Below are 17,388 nucleotides of genomic sequence, written 5' to 3'. Positions count from 1 at the left end.
GGCAGGGCCCGCTGCCCTGTGTGTGCGCGTGTGCATGTGCGGACTCCAGCAACGGGCAGAGGAGGGGGAGGGGGGGCGTGTTGGCTGGGGGGGTGCTGTGCGCACGTGGGGAGGGATGTGTGTGTACATAGGAGGGGTGGCCCCGCTCCCTGTACACACACAGACACACAGTCTGCGGTCCAGCAGGGTTTCCTTGCAATGTTTGGAGGAGAGAGAGCTGGTGTGTACGTGGGGCGTGGGGGGGGCGCTCAGGGAGCTTGTGTCCAGGACAGCGGCAGCCAGGCCAACATGTGTCAGGCGTGCCAGGGAGGGGGGCAGGCGAGGAGAGGCTGGCAGCACTGACCCTTCTCAGCCGGGGAGGGCATGACACTTGAGGCCACTTTCTGCAGCTCTGGTCCCCTGCCACGTGTCCTCCCCCCGGCCTCCTCCCACCGCCTGGGCTACCTCTGGAGGGCCCTGCCTGGTCCCCGCGCCGAGGGACACAGGTGTGGGGCTGGACCGTGTGCTTGCGCGTGTGTCCAGCTGCGGCTGCCGCTGTGGGCAGGCCGGGCTGTGGGAGGGAAGCTGGGGGAGGAGCGGGGTGCTGGCAGCACCTGGAGGAATGTCTGGAGGCTGCAGGCCCCAGACAGGCTGCTTCAGCGCCTGAGGGACAATTTCACTGGGAGCTGAATCATGTATAAGTGTGTGTGTGGCTGGCTCCCGCACCTGTTCCCGTGGGCACCTGTGGGACATGTGTCTGGCCATCAGCGGGGCATGTGGGCCTGCACGTGTGTGGACGTGTGTCCTCTGAGAGGAATACGCACGCGTGTGCACACAGGTGTTGTCTGGAAGTGCCTGTCCTGGGCGCGCTGCAGCCCGGGAGCCGTGTGTGTGGGCGGGGGCCTCTGGGCCACTGGCCGGGGCAGGAAGGAAGAGGCGTGATCGATGGAGGGCAGCAGGGGAGAGTGTGTGACGTCAGTGAGAGCCTCTGGTTGTTACATCAGCTCCAGGCTGCCAGTGACGTCACTGGGACAGCAATGTGAAGGGTCACCCCCACCGGCCGGAGTGTGTGATGTCAGTGGGAGTGTGGAGGTGTCACTGGGTGTGTGGCTGAGTGTGGTCATGTCCCCTGTGTTGTGAGGGGCCAGAAGGGGAGCTTCAGGGTGAGCGGTCCCTCCCAAGAGGCCCCATTTCCTGAGTGGGTGTGGGACCCCTTTCCTTAAAGCCTGCCCCTCAATAGTGCATCTCCTCTACCCCCCATAGGGTGTCTCCCCTCCCCTTCCCCCGTCTGCACCCACTGGTGCCTGTTCTGGGCCCTGTGTCTGCCAGGTCACACAGACCCTTGGGTGCATGTGTATTAGTGTGTGCGTGTGTGTGAGTGTGAGTGCACATGACAGCAGAGAGTGGCCACAGCCAGGGAGCCAGAGACTTTTGGTTCTAATCCCATGTCATTGCTCTTTGTGTTTTGTGATTTAGGCCTCCCTGTCGCCTCTCTGCGCCTCGGTTTCTCATCTGCTCCCTGGGGGGTCCTGGGAGAGGTGAGAGGGGATTGTGGGCTCCTGGCGCACGAGGGGGCTCCGTCTGTGTGAGCTCCACCCTTGCCTCCCGTCCCCAGACCAGGGCAGCTGCCCTCCCCTCCCACCCCCACCCCCATTCTGGTTCAAGTCTGATTTTGTAGGGAACTTTTTTTTTCTCCTGGGACCCTCACAGCAGCCCTGCGAGGCTGGCAGGCTGGCTGCTGCTCTGTGGGCATTGGACAGGTGGGCAGCCTGAGGCCTGGAGGGTAAAGGAAGCTGCTGTTGCTGCACTCCTCACCAAGAGCCTCCCCACTCCTGTTCCACTCTGTGGGTTCACGTCACTTCCCGCAGGGATGGGGAGCTATGTGAAGTGGGGGTGGGGGTAGAGGTGCCAGGGGGAGGGGCCCAAGGGGGAGAGGTCACCGGCTGCAGGGAGGCTGCCCTTGACTCCCAGTAAAATGCTTGCTTGTTCTTCCCTGTCACAAGATCCAGAGGTGGTCACAGTGACAGAAATGGGTGCGTCCAGCTGCCAAGCCTTCTTTAGTGGAGTCAGCCTGGCATGGTCTTTGGGGGCTCCATGCTTGCTCCCCAGTGTGGCTCCCTTATCCCCTGAGGTCGGCAGAATGGATTCCAGTGACACCTCTGCTTTGTCCCGTGCATGATGAGGTGGTCAGCCCCTCCTGACTGTGCAGGGCTGTGGCTGCTTGCCTTGATGATCAAATGTGAGAATGTGGCACCCACGTGCAGGGCCCGGATGACACCCATCGCAGTCACCCTCACCTGTCGCAGCCACAGTGCCTCTGGGCCCAGGTCCTCCCTCCTGCTCCTCATGCCCCCCCAAGTCTGCTGTGATGGTGCTCTCTGCAGAGCAGGCAGCCAGGAAGCAGGACTGCCTCAAAGCCGAAGCCTGAGCCTCCCTAACAAGGGGCAGCGCTAATAGTGCAGAAGGTTAACTCAATCCTCTGCCTCCTGCTGTCCCAGCCCAATCCCCTATTAAATTAACCTTCTTCCTGCTCAATTAGCACCTGGGGCAGAGGCACCGCCATTATTACTGGGGACGTGTCTTTGGGGGTTTGGAGTAATAGAGTCCCCTCCTCCTCCCCCCTCAGCTCTGCAGCCAGTCCCCAGGGAGGCTCCAGAGAGCCACCTGGGCAGGCTCACCCATGGGGTGCTGAGGAAGGGCGCTGGCTGCATGATGCAGCTGACAGCAATAATTATAATGATAATAATACTGATGATATGAGCTAATATTCATTGAGTCTGAGAGCCAGGCCCGGTGGGAAGCCCTTTACAAGCGGCTCTCATCGAATGCCACCAAGCCTCCTGCAGCGGAGCTGCTCACAGTCTGCGTTCACAGGCGAGGGACAGAGAGGTGGCAGACCAGCGCGGGCCACACAGCCTCAGAACCAGGCCTGGAAGCCCTGCAGCTTCCTCAGCACTTAACCACTGAACTTCGTCTGGGGACCTTTCCATCTTGGGGTGCTCCTCGCCGAGGGATCGCTCTGGCCTTCGCTGGGGCCTTCGCTTTGCTCCTCTGTTGGTGGGGGAGGCGACCTTGCTGCAGGGGAGCAGTTGGTGTGGTGGTGGCTGCAGGGACAGAGGGGCAGATGGGCTCCAGGGTCTCCAGCTCTCTCCCTGTTCCTCCTGCGCCCTCTCCCCACAGAGACCTGTGACGGTCTGGAAACTGCTCCCTTGTTCCCATAGCCCCTGCACAGCCTGGGCACACAGGGGGCACACTGGGGGCACCCCTCGGGCACAGGCGGCAAACACAAGGCGGAATCTGGCCCTCCACCTTGTTTTATCCAGCCCGGCACCTTGTTTCTACCCGGCGACAGTGCCGAGCTCCTTGCCCCTAGTTAAGGAGTAGTTACATTTATACAGTCCTGAAGTTACATTCGGCCCTTTGAAGGCAACTGCGAGGCTGCTGTGGCACCTGGTGAACATGAGTTTGACACCCCTGCTCTAGGGGATGGAAGGGACCTGCTCCCGATCACCTTCTTCCCCAGGCCCCTGGTCTGTCTCGGCCTCTGCTGTGGCCCCTGGGCCGCTCCACCACTCTCTGTCTCACTTCTGGCAAGGGCAGGGACGCAGGGTCCAAGTTCTGCCTTTTCCCTCCTTGGTGTGTCCTGGGCAAGTAAGTTCACTTTCACTCCACAAGGTCCCATTTCCGCGATGTGAAGTGGGGATCGTGGTACCCAACTCCCAGCTCCCCTGTGTCCTTATGTAAGAGAATGTTCGGTATGTAGCCTTGTGTCTGGCACATAGTAGGTGTCAATTAGAGGAGTTCCCGCCCCCTTCCCATCTGTCTCCTCAGTTCATTCCTGGTTCCCTAGAGTGGGTCTTGGGCTGTGTGTGCGTGTGTGCGTGTTTCCTTCTCTCTCTCTGGCCCTCACGTTCACTCCCTGAGTGTATAGAATTCCCCCTGGAGCCAAGCCGGGGGCCTGAGGAAGCTTGCGGAGGACGTGGGAGCTGCCTCCCCTGCCATGAAGTGTGCTGGTGGTGGGGGGGGCGTGTCTGTGTGTGTGCCTGTGCGTGTCACCTCTCTCAGGGGGAAGTGAGGAACAATTCCCAAGGGCTGCCTGACCATTCTCTGGGCCCAGCCCCACGACTCCAGGCTGACTCAGTTTCCCTCATTGGCTTATCTCTATCTTCTCCCCCGGAAATTCTCCCTGGGTCTCGGGGAGATAAAGGCTGTGGGTGGGCATGCCTTCTCTCCTCCCTTCCTTGCTTTCTTACTGGTGGTGGGGGGGCTGGAGGGGGGCATGGCCTAGCTTGTTTGGCCATTTCCTGTCTGTCTCCCAGCCCCCTACAGGTGGAAACTCATAGTATTTGTCGAACAGCTTCCTGTTACCTACCCGTGTATTGAGGGTAGACTGATGTATTTTGCATTCAGCCCCCATAACACACCCTTATAAGCATGTCCCACCCAGGGGCGGCTCCTGTGCTGGGGGCTCAGGCAGGAATTGTAGACACAAACCTGTGTCCTGGAGGAGGAACATGGGGGACGTTTGCCAAGTGCCCCGTGTGGGACTTACACACAGTAGGGCATGTGTGAAGGTGGTTCTCTGGAGTCTGTGACCCTGCGGAGGATGGCGGGGGCTGGGGCTGGAGCTGCAGGCTGGAGGCCTCGTGGGTAGCAGCCCTGTGAGTGGGGCACAGAGGCCGGAGCAGCCTCTGCTGGGGGCACTGTGCAGCACACCTGCTGTGAGCCAGGCACAGGGCGACACACTCTGCAATCTTGTCTCATTTGGGCTGGAGGTTGTGAAAGAGGTCAAGGGCCTCTGGGGGGCGGGGCGGACAGGCAAGGAGAACACAGGAGCCGAGGCCTGGAGGTCGGAAAGCCTGGAGCGGATTTGGGAAGATGAATCTGGAATGTAGTTTGGGGATCAACCACATAAGACCATAACCTCTGGACTAAGAAATGGGGCAGTATCCTTTCGTTGGGGGATGCCAGAGTCTCTGGATGTTTGTTAAATGTAGGATGTTGGATGCTGCCTGGTGAGGTTTCGATCCCGTAGAGTTGATGTGGGGCCCAGGAACCTGCATTTTTAGTGCATTTCCAGATTAATTCACCCCATGTTTGCTGGTTGGATGGCAGCCCAGGAGGCTGCTACATGCTCCCAGCATCTTCTGGACTCCGCCCCCACACATCCGGAGGCAGCAAAACCACCCTCATTTACCAGAGGAGCCTTAGCTCAGAGAAGCGAGGTGCTGCCCAGTGGGTGACACAGCAGCAAGAAGGAGGCTGATACTGACTAATACTGACTAATAACCTCCCGGGTTCCCTGGCTGCTGTTCTGAGCCCGTTCAAAGAGCCCCTCATCCAATCTGAGAACGACTCTCTGCGTCCTTGCTGTTGCACAGATGAGGAAACAGAGGCAGAGTCTGTGGTCACGGGTTCAAGGCCGCGCAGCAGGTAAGGGCATGAAGTGCGGTGGGGATGAGTGAACCTGGAGAGGGCCTGGCCCTGCATCTTGGACGGAGCGATGCCCTCCCTCTCCCTTCCTTTGGTGCGAAGGCGCAGGGTGGAGCTGAGCCTGCGGCTGTGCGCGTGAGCAGGGGCCAGAGGACGGAGGTGGGGGAAACAGAGAAGGGAGGAAGGGGACGGAGAGCCCTGAAGGAGACGCAGGGTCGTATAGGGCGGCGGGGTGTGTCTGTCCCCGGTTTGCATACCAGTCTGGGCCACGCGGTGCGGTGCACCTGGGCACAGTCCTGGGCTAGGAATGTGCACACTGACGTGGCCAGAGGAGGGGGCTGGCGGGCCAGTTGGGCGGGAGCTGCGGGGGCGGGAGCGCGCGCACAGAGCCCCAGCTCGGGGGGCGTCAGCCCCTTGCCGGTGCTGCAACCTGCGGCCCTTGTGGACTCACAGCCCCAGCTGCCCGCGGCTCTGCGTTGTCCCCGCCCTGCGCAGCCGGGCCTGCTGGGTTTCCGCCTTACTTCCCTGTGCTTAGAATTTGCAGCCACATCCCCTGACGCTCACAGCCAATTTCACGGCCTCTGGGCTCCTCGCTGTGCGCGGGTTCGGGCGGGGGGCTGGCGGCGGGTCTGCGCTGCACTGGCGGGAAGGGGGCAGAAGGTGTGATCACGGCGAAGGACTGCTGAGTTGTTTGCAAGGGGGTGTGTGTCAGGGGACTGTGGACGGGTTGGGGGGAGGCGCCGCCGGGGGCTGTCCAGGGCAGTGTGCACGTGCAGTCCCGCGTGTGCTGGGGGCGGAGTGGTTCGCCGTGTGTGGCGGCATGCTTCGGGCGGGCATATGTGGCCGCGTGAGCCTGTGTGAGGGCCTCTGTGCCCAGGGGCCGGTTTGTGTGGTATGTGTGGTGAAACCTGTGTGTGCTGGGCAGGGGATGGGGGCCAGTGCTTCCCTGGGTGTGCTGACATGCGTCTGTGCAGTGATCCCAGGCACGGTGGCACTTGTGTGGGTCCCTGTGTTGGGGTGCGCCCCCCTCTGTCTGGTTTCTGTGGGCAGCTGTGTGCAGTGACTCTGGGTCTGTGTGCACACGTGTGTCTGAAAGAATGTGACATTCTGGTGTGTCGATTACCGTCCTGGTGTCCTGTGGGTGCAGGTGTGTGTGTGAAGGTCTAGGGTGCAACCTGGGGTGCTGTCCCCTCCCTGCAGGCCACTGTACTCAGGGTCAAGGGTGAGCCTTGCAGCTGGGGCCCGGGCATGGGGGTGCCACCCCTGGGCCTGGGAGCCCTTTCCAGGAAGCCTGCTGCTTCCTGGTTTTCTGCCTCCGGGTGGGGGTCATGGAGTTGAGACGGTGCGCCGGGGGGTGGGGGGGTGGGGGGGGTGGGGGGGTACGTGTTTCTGCTCTGTCGCTGCTGCTGGCTGCCCGCTCTGGTGGGCCTACCTTTGTGAATGGCAATGTCGAGGGGCCGAGGTGCGAGCCCCTGCCTGCCGGGGAGGGCCAGGAGTACCATCTGGGCTGCCAGAGGGGACTGCAGGGCCAGACAGAGAAGGGGGCCCCCAAGGGAAGGGGATGCGTGTATGGCTGTGTGCGTGTGCACACGGATGGAGGGAAGGCTGGGCCAGGCACGTCTGTCTGGGCGTGTGTGTGTGTCGCGCAGGTGAGGCCAGCAGGTATACTGCTCTGGGGGTGGGCCAGCACACAGGGTGGGAAGCATGGTCTTGGGGGGCTCCCTGGGGGAGGGGTGTGCAGGTCCTCGCAGAGTCCGTGTAAGAGATGTGCTCCGGGAGACGTGCCTGCTCCTGCGGCAGAGGGGAGCGGGCCGTGCTGGCGCTGGGTGGCCCACAGAAGGGTGGCTGGTGGGGCGTGAGAAGGGGGAGGGCTGAGTGTGTGGGCACCAGGCATCAGGTCAGTGGGAGGGTGGGGTGGCCGTCCCCACCTGGGTGTGGCCTGTGTGTGTCCGTGACTGTGAGCGAGGTGTGTGACTGGGACTATGACTTAGGAGAGACCTCCAAGCTGTGGGGCTCAGCGGGAAGTGAGGAACATGGGCTAGAGTGTGGGGGAGTGTGAGGACCCTTCGGCTCTCGGAAAATCTACCCATCTGTTGGTTGCTGCTCCGGCCCAAGGGGCCAGGCAGGGATTAAAAGAAGTCCTTTGGGCCCTGGCCCCTGTTCTCCACCCTGAATCCTATGGGGGCGGGGAGTGGGGAGCCCCCAGCCTTCCCTCTGGGTTTTGAGGCCCTTTCCCTCCATCACTCTCGCCCCATCATCTGTCTCCATCTCCCTGCCCCCATCACCCCAATCTCCCTGCCTCTATCACTCTCCATCTCTGCCTCCATCTCCCTCTAGTCCCTGCCTCTTTCTCCTCCCTCTCTCTCACACTGATATTCATTTGTGGTATATTCGGTTGCCATGGGAAACCTAAGAAAGAAGTGAGTGTACCCTTCAAGACTTCAGCATTTTCCCCTCCTCCCTCCCTCCCTCCCTCCCTCCTGCTGTCCCCTCCCTCTCCTTCTCTCCTCCCCTCCTCTCCCCTTCGCCTCCTCGCAGGAGAGGACCTGGGTGAGGAGCTGCTGCTGCCTGAGCTGGGCCGGAACCCGAGGCCCCGCTGGTCCCGCTGCTGTCACCACTGCTGCTGTGGGGACCTCCCTGAGACCAGGCCAGGAAGAGAGCCTCGCTGCCGGAGGGCCCCTGTGCTCACAGACGTCTGGTAAGGACAAGGTCCTTCTGAGTGTGTGTGAGTGTGGGGATGGATGTGCGCCTGCTCACACCACACGACCTGGCCTTGCCAGCCCGTGGAGTGGCCCAGCCTCTGCCCCCTGTGTGTCCCCTCCTGCCTTGTCCAGCCCTGCCCCCAGCTGCGGGCACCCTCACCCTGCCCCTCCCCAGCTTCCCTTCCACAGGGCCTGTGAGGCAGCTGGCAGAGGGCAGGCCTTTTGGGGCCTGGGACTGGCCCACTGAGGAGGGCGGGGAGGAAGCTGCTGCTGGCTCCGAAACCCCACTGCTGCCCCTGCACCCTGCTGAGAGGCTGAGCCAGGCCTGCCCGCACCCCAGCAGGGCTGGGGGCATCTGTGCACCTGCTGGGGGTGGGGGACTAGCTTCCTGGGGTGGCCTGGGAGAATATGGCCTCTTCTCCCTCGGCGGAGGGGTGGGGTGGGGTGGGTGGGAGCTCTCTGTTATAGAAAGGGGCAGGAAGTGATCCGGTGCCTTGACTTTGGGAGGCATCACGGAGAGTGGTCTTCCCCTAGTGGGCCTGGGCTGGCAGGAGCCCTTCCGTCCTGGCGGGGCTGGTGGCTGCCCTGGAGAGGAGAGGCTGAGGCTGTTTCTGTCCCTGAGGCTGTGTTGGTGGTGGCCACGTGGAGGAAGCTGTTGTCCTGACGGTTGCTGAGTGACGTGGTTGCTGTGGAGAGGGACCCGCCTCTGTGGCATTGTGGTCTCCATGGAGAGAGGAGGAGGCAAGGGAGGAGGCTGGCGGTCTGGCTGGTGTTGGTGGTTGCTAAGGAGAGGGCGATGCGTGTCTAAGATGTGGTGGTCCCCACGTGGAGGGGCTGTGGCAGCTGGCTGCGGGGTTGAGGTCCTCAGGGAAGGGCTGGGGATGGGTGCTCTGGAGGGGGCTTGTGCAGGGAGGGAGTAGGGGTGGTGGGAGCTCCAGGAGGGCAGTGGAGGTGGGACAGGGGAGGGGCTGCAGCTGTGGACTTGGCGGTGCTGAAGTGGGCCGCAGGGAGGCTCCGGGGTGGTCTGAGCCGAGTGTCCCACTTCCGCTGCTCTCCCTGCCTGTCCACGTGGCCAGGCTGGTGACCCTGCTGCACCATCAGGGCCCCTCCTGCCAAGGTCCCCTCCTGTCGGTCCCTCCCTCTCACCTCTGTGGCCAGCTACTCCTGCCTCTGCCTCCTGCAGCCCTCTCCCTCCTCAGGGCCTTTGAATGTAAGAGCCCCCAGGTGTGCGTATGCGCCCTCCTTGCCCCCAAGGACTTCATCCTTCATGTTTGCTGTGCTCTGGGAAGCCTGGCATTGTTACGTGCCTTTGAGGTGTCATATAGGGGAAGCGACTTGCCCAAGGTCACACCGTGTGCGCACTCTGGGGCTGGGATTTGACCCTGGGGCACCTGCCTCCCCAAATGCCCAACTCACCAGGCCTGACTCCTCCCCCCGGGAGCCTCCACTGCCACCCCATTCAGAGTCATCCGGCTTTGGCCCTTACCGCTGTGTGAGCCTGTGCCTCAGTTTCCCCATAGGTGAGACGGAGATGATGTACATGCCTCTTGAGGTTGCTGTCACTTGGGATAATGTCTGTGATGCCCCTGCTGTGGCTCCTGAGTGGAGACGCTGAGTAAGTGGTAACTGCCACTGTCGTAATTCCTTTAAAACGGATCTCAGGGTGATTTTCTGACGGATTGCCTGGGAAGGACAGCGGTGCCTTCTCGCCAAGGTCTGCCTTACTGTGCCCTTTTCCCTGGGGCCCCTGGGGGGTGGAGGTACTGAGCCGACCTCTCCGTAGCAGGAAGCCGGGCCTGGAGAGGGGGCCGGCCTCCCAGTGGCCACACAGCACCTTCTGAGTCATAGAGCCAGATGGAACCTGTGTGACTGGATCTCCCCCGCCTCATGGCCCCCCTGCTTGCTCTGGGGGCCTGTGTGTGCACCGTAACCGATGGGCTTTGTCCCCCGAGCTGTTGCCTGAGCCCCCTGTCTGCTGGCTGTCTTTGTCACACACAGGGTGGGGGCGCCTTGGCAGTAACAGGTGCAGGGGAGGTTGGTCCCGTCACCCTCCTAGACACCACCAGGGGACAGGCCAGGCCAGGGACTGAAAGGATGTGCAAAGAGGGACATTTGAGGGTCTTGGGGAGTGATGGGCAGGAAGACTCTGCCACTTTCTGTGTGGGTGGCCCTGTGCACATTTCTTTGTCTTTTTGGGCCTCAGTTTCTTCATCTGTACAATGGGGATGGTAAGGATTCCTATTTCACCGCCTCGATGTGAAGCAGGGGATGAAGTTAGCACACAGGGCTGGCGCCTAGGAGGGGCCTCCTGGAGCAGTGGCTGTTCTTGCTAACGTGTCAGACTTCTTCACCTGAGGGGAGAGGGCTGTCCTGGGGGCCCCCAAGGGCAGACATGGGACCAACCAGGCAGAGATTCCAGTCCATCCAAGAAGCGATGTTCTGATAGCGAGAGCTGCTGCGGGGTGCGGTGGGGAGACACAGCGAGTGTTCTGTGCACAGCGAGAGCGCAGAGGGCTGGTAGGAGCGTACGCTTTGGGGTTATAAGACTTAGGTTCACATCCTGATGTTGCCATTTATGGTCTGTGGGATCTTGGGAGCCTCCGTTTCCCCACCTGCAAAGTGGGAGGCATAACAATGGAGCAAACGTTACTTTAAATGCAGTGCCGTTTGTGGGAGAGACCTGGGAGTCCCTTGAATCTATGTAGCATCCCATTTTCCAGAAGAAGAAAGCAAGGTGCGAGGCGCTTAAGGTTTTAGAGCAATAGCACGGGCAGCTGCGCTTTGCTGAGCATCCGCTGTGTGCCAGGCATTTTCCTGCGCGCTCCAGGTCTCATTTAACTTTCCAGCCTTTGCACCTGCTGTCCCTGCTGCAGGAGTTCTGCTCCTCCTTTGCCCATTGCTGCTTCCCAGGCTTGTTGTCTGGCGGTCTCCCGTTTCAGTTCATTATCACCTCCTCCAGGAGGCCTTCCCTGACCACTCTGTTCAGTCTGGGCCTTCTCCTTCTGTGTTTCCTTATAGCCCCTAACACAACCCGATGCTTTTTGTTTATATGCTTGTTACCCACCCGCCCACAGCTGTCGAATGTCAGCTCCCTGAAGAAAGAGCTTTTTCTGTCTTGTTCCCTACTCTGTCCCAAGTGCCTTGAATGGGGTCCAGCACGTAGTAGATGTTCAATAAATCTGTACGTAGTGATTGCCAGGGTGGTGGCCCGGCCATCCACCCTGGGAGGTCAGTCTTGTCATTCCCACTCTATCCACGAGGAATGCGGGTCTCGGGAGGCTTGGTGAATTGCCTCCCAATTTACCTCCCAATTTACCAAGGGCGAAGTAGGTGGCAGGCCTAGCATTCGGTCCCAGAGGGGGTGACTGAAGGTCAACCACTTTTTCTGCTGCACAACCCACCCTGCTGGGGAGCCTGGCGTTTCAGGCTAGAGGGTTTGGACTTCCTTCCGGACACAGAGGCAAAGCCGTGGAGAGAGTCTTAAGTAGGGAAGGCTCCTGCCGTAAGGAAGAGCTTTCGGTAGCAGCCTAATTGCCAAAATAAATCAGTTCAGCTGTCCACTAGCTGTGTGACCTTAGCTAAATTACTTAAGCACTCCATGCCTCAGTTTACTTGTCTGTAAAATGGGGATAATGTCTTGGCTGGATTAATAATCTCGGCCGGCTTCTGGGAGGCGGTGGGCTTTGAGCTTCGATTTGCAGGCTTGGCTCCCAGGGTGGAAAAACAGCCTTTGCTGAATCACCCCAGCCCTGGGAGGCCCCACTGCCCACACCTGAGGGATCTAAGATTTTGATTTCTGAATAGGGGACATCTTAAGTGGTCGGGACAGGCCATTTTCTGCCCTGCCGGCCTGTGTTGTCTCGCCCCTTCCCTGAGAGAAAAAGAGAAAGTCGAAGAGAGAGGAGAGAGAAACCGGTTTCAGCTGAGTGCCAGCGATGTCTGAGGACATCCTGCTGGGTCCTCTTTTGCAGTCGCAGCTGCTGTCCATGCAGAGTAGGAGTCCTCATACCCATTTCACGGACGACCACACTCAGGCTTGGGGACATTCTCTATAGAGCCGAGCAGGGGTTTGGCCCTGGACTTTGGGGCTCCTGCCTGCACGTGCCAGGGAGGGGGGGCAGTGGAGGCTCCCAGGCGGGTGTGCCCCGAGAGTGGGCTGTTAGGCCCAGCCCCACCAGGAGGGAATGTGGAGTGGCCCTGATTTCAGAGGCTGGACCTTCAGGGGCTGTGGAATGAATAGACTGCTCCCTCAGTCTGGATGCCGCCCCCCACCCCCGCCATTGCTGGCAGCCACGCTCACCCAGGGAATAGACCTGGTGTTGTGTGTGGCTGTCCCAGTGTTTCGCTCAACACCCCATTTGTTTGGGGAGGAGAAAGGGGGGTCTGTGGTGTCCAACAGAGGTAGGATTCATGGACAGGCCTGGGGGCAGGGGAGGTTGCCTGGTACGGACCGGCCTGGAGGAGCTCCAGCAGGGAGAGGAAGGGGCTGAGGCCTGGGCTGGGGTCCTGCCTGTGCCCCCGGGGCAGAGTCTGTATTCTCTGTGAGGGGAGGTGCAGGAAGGGGGAGGTGGGGGTCTTGCCCTCGTGACTTTGTAGTCTGAAGGAAGGAGAGCGTGGTGACCCTGTCCTCAGGGAGCCCCTAGTCTTAGGGACGTGGGGGACAAACCGTGCCATCTATCTGTGGGGGACATCCCTGACTTCAGGGAGCCCCTGTCTGGGGGTATAGAGCCTCAGCTCCCAGGAGGCCCTAGTCTGAAGGTAGAGGCTCTGTGGGTTTGGGGGCTCAGTCTGCTCTCTGAATGTACAGGAGGACAGTCCCACTGAATGGAAGCTCCCTGAGTTCTGGGAAGACTTCTTGGAAGAGGCACTCCCTGGGGACGGGGATGGGGAAGGGGCTGGATTTGGGGTAGGGACTACAGGAGGGACTGGTCTGCGGTTGGAAGCAAAGCACGGTGGGCTGGACCCCGAGTCCGAGTGCTTCCGTGCACCTGGATTCAGTTTGCTCATCTGTGAACTGGGGACACTGCCTGGGCACTGCCTGGCTCCTGGGGGCGGGGGGGTATCAGAGGGAGGAGTGCTTGCACACAGTAGGCCTGCCGGGCTGCCAGGGGCCGCATGGTTGGTAAGGCCTGAGGAGGTCTAGAAGCTGCCTCAAACCCATTCCGCTGCCCCTCTACCACACCGGGCCGCAGCTCAGCCCACCCAGCTGTAACCTTCCCGGGCACAGGAGCGAGGGTGAAATCTGTGCTGAGTTGTGAGGTGCAGACAACTGTTCCTTCCTCCCTCCACCTTGCTGTGTGACCCTGGCTAATCCCAGACGTCTCTGGGCCTCAGGCCGACCCAGACCCTGTCTTTGAGGACATAGCCTGAGGCCTGTGGGAGGTCAGAGCTTACCCCCGCCATCCAGGACTGGCCCTCAAGGACAGACGGGGGGCTCACCAAGGACCCCAAGCTTCCTGGGAGGAGATGGGCCCCACAGAGGGGCTGGCAGAGGAGAGCAGGTGCCCCAGAAGATGGTGGCTCAGCAGCCCTTGAGCTGAGCAGAGCCTCCAGGGGTGGGGCCTGCCTGCGCGGCTGCCAGGCACCAGGGTGCTGGCTTGGGGATAGTGGGGCACAGCGGAGGAACTCCTGGGGCTGTAAGGTGGGGTGGCACAGCAGTCAAGCATGTGGGCCCAGGCCTGGGGGCAACTCCCGATTCTACCCATGACAAGTTGTTTCACCTTTGTGTGTCTCAGTGTCCTCGTCTGGAAAATGGGAATGAAAATAGTGCTTAGCGCTGCGCCTGACATACAGGGAGTGCTCGATAAATGCCAACTACTTGTTGGGTTTCCTGGTGGTGGGAGCAGGTAGTCAGGGCTTCAACGGCCATTCCAGCCACCACCTCTCAGGCTGCTGGGGACAGGCTGTGGCCTAGGGAGTCCCGAGGCCTGGGATGCTGGGTCAGGTCAGGAAATGTGGGTGTGTCTGCCTTTCTGGTTCCTCCCCCGTCCCCAGTGCCTGCTGGACAGGATGTGCAAAGAGCTGATGAGTTTCAGAGTGGGCAGCGTGGGTTACGTCCCGGCTCATTCATCCCCTCGGTGGCTGCGTGGCTCTGAGCAGATCATTCTCTGAACCTCAGTTTCTCCACCTGTAAAATGGGACCGAGGGCCATTAGAAGGGTTAGGGGAGATGATGCAGGAAGGCAGCACCCAGCCTCTTCCCCACAGGCTCATGCTGGGTGCCTGCTGTCCCCTGTCACCACCCTGTTCTTCCCCTCTCTGCTTCAGTGCCGGGGTTGATGGTGGGAGAGGGGCTTTCAGGACAGGGTGACTGGCTTGGCTGAGATGGCAGGTGACCTGGACATTCTGTCCTGGCTTCAGGGGAAGCTTGTGGTGTCAGGGGCAGGGGGCAGGCTTTAGGGACCATTTGGGCCTGCAGAGCAGCTGCAGACATGGAGGGGCATGGGAGGAGGTGGGAGCCAGGCCTGGACTGGGAGTCAGGACCACAAGCTGGAGGGTCAGAGCCGCAGGGCCTCCATCCACTCGCCACACTCACGGGCAGGTGGTGCCCAGCGAGGCGCCCGCTCGGGGCCACACAGCAGTGAGTGGCCAGGCTGAGGGTGGAGCCTGGTCTGGCAGCTTTGGGCTTGGGTGCTGTCACTTCCCACAGTGCCTGGGCCAGCCTGAAGTGGCTGTCTCTGAGCAGGCGCACCGAGGGCCGAGCCAAGCTTTCTTATCCCGTCCCTGTCCCTCCCTCTGTCTTCCTCTCCCTCCTTCTCTCTGGGCTGCCTGCCCTTTTGCAGTGGCCTCGATGTCACTCCCTGGGGCCCCATGAAGAGGCGGAGGGACTAAATTTGGGTGAGCGTGCGCGCGTGGGTCCTGTGATGTGTGTGTGTGTGTGTTATGTGTTGGAAAGTGTGCATGTGAAAACTGTGTAAGTGTGCACACCGCCTTCTGACTGAGGAGCTGACACTTGCTCTCTGGATACAAAATGGGGAGCGATGAGCTATGCTGCCTCCCATGGCAAGCAGGGCCCTTCCCCACGTCTCCGGGGCCCGCAAACACATGTACGCCCCTGTCTTTACCCACATGGGGCTCACCTGGGCTCTTCACGGGGCCCCTTGCTCCACACCCAGACGTTTCTCCTCAGGCACAGGGGGGCCATCCCGGTCCACCTTGGTGTGGGTCCCCTCGCTTAGCAGGTTCCCTGTTGTGTCCTGAGTACGGGGTTTGAGTCTCAGCTCTGCCCTTTACCCTCTGTGGGTCTGATTCTCAGACTGCTCATACAATCAAAGGAAATCATTTATTCCTTTTATTTAATGACACCTAAGTAACACTTACCATGTGGTGGACACTCTTCTAAGAACGTTACAGAAATTAAATCCTCATGACAATCCAACAAAATAGCTTATCCCCATTTTACAGATGGGGAAAGTGAGGCCCAGAGAGGTGAAGGAGCCTATCCATGGTCACACAGCGAGTCAGTGGTGAGACCAGGATTTGAACCTGGGACATTGGTTCACAAGCTGCCCTCCTAACTGCTTTGCTGTGTTGAGTGCTCTTGGTAATCCATGGAGAGGCGCTTGGGCAGGACACTTGTTGAAGGACAAGTGACCGTAGACATCATCCCCTCCAGCTCTCCCATGCAGAGTCTGAACTTCAGAGGGGCAGGCACTTGCCCAGGTCTGAGCAGGGAGTTGGACCCAGGCCTCCAGGCTTCCAGTCCTGAGCCCATTTGCTTGTGCGCTCGTGTACACGTGCAATACACACATTCACACACACACATGCTATGCTGTGATCCAAAAGCCTCCCTCTGAGCACTGCTCAATTTTCTAGCCTAAAAGTGTCCATCTGTCCATCTCGCTGCCAAAGCCGTAGGCTGGACACCTACCGGGGCATCTGTTCTAGGGCCTCCCCACAGCCTGAGTCTGCCTCCCCTCCGCCCCGCCCCGCCTGCCTTGGAAGGGAACCCTGGGAAGGTGGGGCTAGCCCAGGGGACTCCGCCTCAGGCACATTTCCTGCTGTGTCCCCTGCTTCTGGCCACGTCCACCCAGCCCCGTCTCGAAATCTCACCTGCTCAAGCCTTGTGGTCCCCCCACCTCACCCTCCCTGGGCTGGCTCAGGCTTTGTGGGGAGGAGGTGTCATTCCCAGGGACCAGCCTCCCCCTCTGCCTCCCCCAAGAAGTCTGCCCCACTGCCCGGGAGGATGGTAATTAGCATGAGGCAGGCTGATTAGCTCAGAAATTAAGTCTTTGTTTCCCTGGCTCCCCAGTTTCCCTAATTGAGCAGATGCAGAGCCGGGGAAGGTGGGGGGTGGCCGGGTTGGTCACGGGGGTTGGGTCAGGGCACACGTGGCTGTGTGTCTGCTGCAGAGGTTGGCAGGGTGCAGCGTGAGCGTGGAGGGGGCACAGTTTGGGGCCCGGGTGGGGGAATGTGGGGGTGGGGGATGAATAGGGGCAAGGTGCCCAGGCTGCAGCCCTGGGGGGGTGCTCGTGGGGGCTCAGGGGGGCATCTCCCCCAATACCCCACTCTGAGTGCTTGTCTGCATTCGCTTGTCCCCCAGGTCTTCACATCCAGTCGCTAACCGTGACTGCTTCATTCAGGGAGCAGGCGCTCTGGGTGGACCCGAGGCTGGGCTCCTTTTGCATATTGCCTTGTTCTGCCCTAAGAGGATGGTGGGGGGGGACTCCTCATATTTTTTAGGGGGAGAACCTAAGGCTCAGAGAGGTGAGGTGTCTTGCCCAAAGTCACACAGCCTGGAGTGTTCAGGGCAGGGTTCAGACCCTGTCCTGGAGGGACGGAGGGGCCCTGTGATCAGATGTTAGCCAGCCCAGGTCTTGCACACCAGGGCTGGAGAGGCCCTTGTCCTCACTGCCACATGGCCACCGCTGTATCTGCCTGCCTGCGTTATTGGGAGGAGCAGTAATGACAGCTGTAGTAGTGACAACAGTGATCTGTGCCAGGCAGGTGACAAATGCTTGACATGTTTTCATGTTTCACACTCACAACGATCCCAGGAGCCACGAGTGGTACCGGCAGTACCCCCATTTCACATTCGCAGAAGCCAAGGTTGGGGGAGGTGAGCCCCCCCCCCACGACCGCTGGTCCCACAGTCAGTGAGTAGGGGACCCAGGATTCAGCCCGGGGCCACCTGACTCCAGGCCCCTCCTCCCTGACCACCGCTCTGTGTGGTCACTACTACATTCAAGGTACCGGGGGTGTAGTAGGTGCTCGACAAAGGTTAGTGTCCTGTCTGCCCCTTGGCCCTGAGGGAGCAGGTCCCTGGAGATCCTGCA

At 60.6% G+C, this 17,388-nt stretch overlaps 1 protein-coding gene across 7 annotated transcripts in view; it reads left to right on the top strand.

The window, feature by feature from the left end:
• Positions 1 to 17,388, top strand: part of ELFN2 (extracellular leucine rich repeat and fibronectin type III domain containing 2) — a 48,322-nt gene that overhangs the window by 1,290 nt on the left and 29,644 nt on the right. For all 7 annotated transcript variants that reach the window (XM_053919534.1, XM_053919532.1, XM_071221095.1 and 4 more), the window contains one exon: positions 7,951 to 8,110. The gene's annotated coding sequence lies outside the window, so the exon portion shown is untranslated. The remainder of the gene's footprint in view (positions 1 to 7,950; positions 8,111 to 17,388) is intronic.

Source organism: Desmodus rotundus, chromosome 3, assembly GCF_022682495.2.
Source record: "Desmodus rotundus isolate HL8 chromosome 3, HLdesRot8A.1, whole genome shotgun sequence".
Lineage (NCBI taxonomy): Eukaryota > Metazoa > Chordata > Mammalia > Chiroptera > Phyllostomidae > Desmodus > Desmodus rotundus.
Note: the sequence above shows the minus strand (reverse complement) of the source record. Positions and strands in the feature narration are given on the sequence as shown.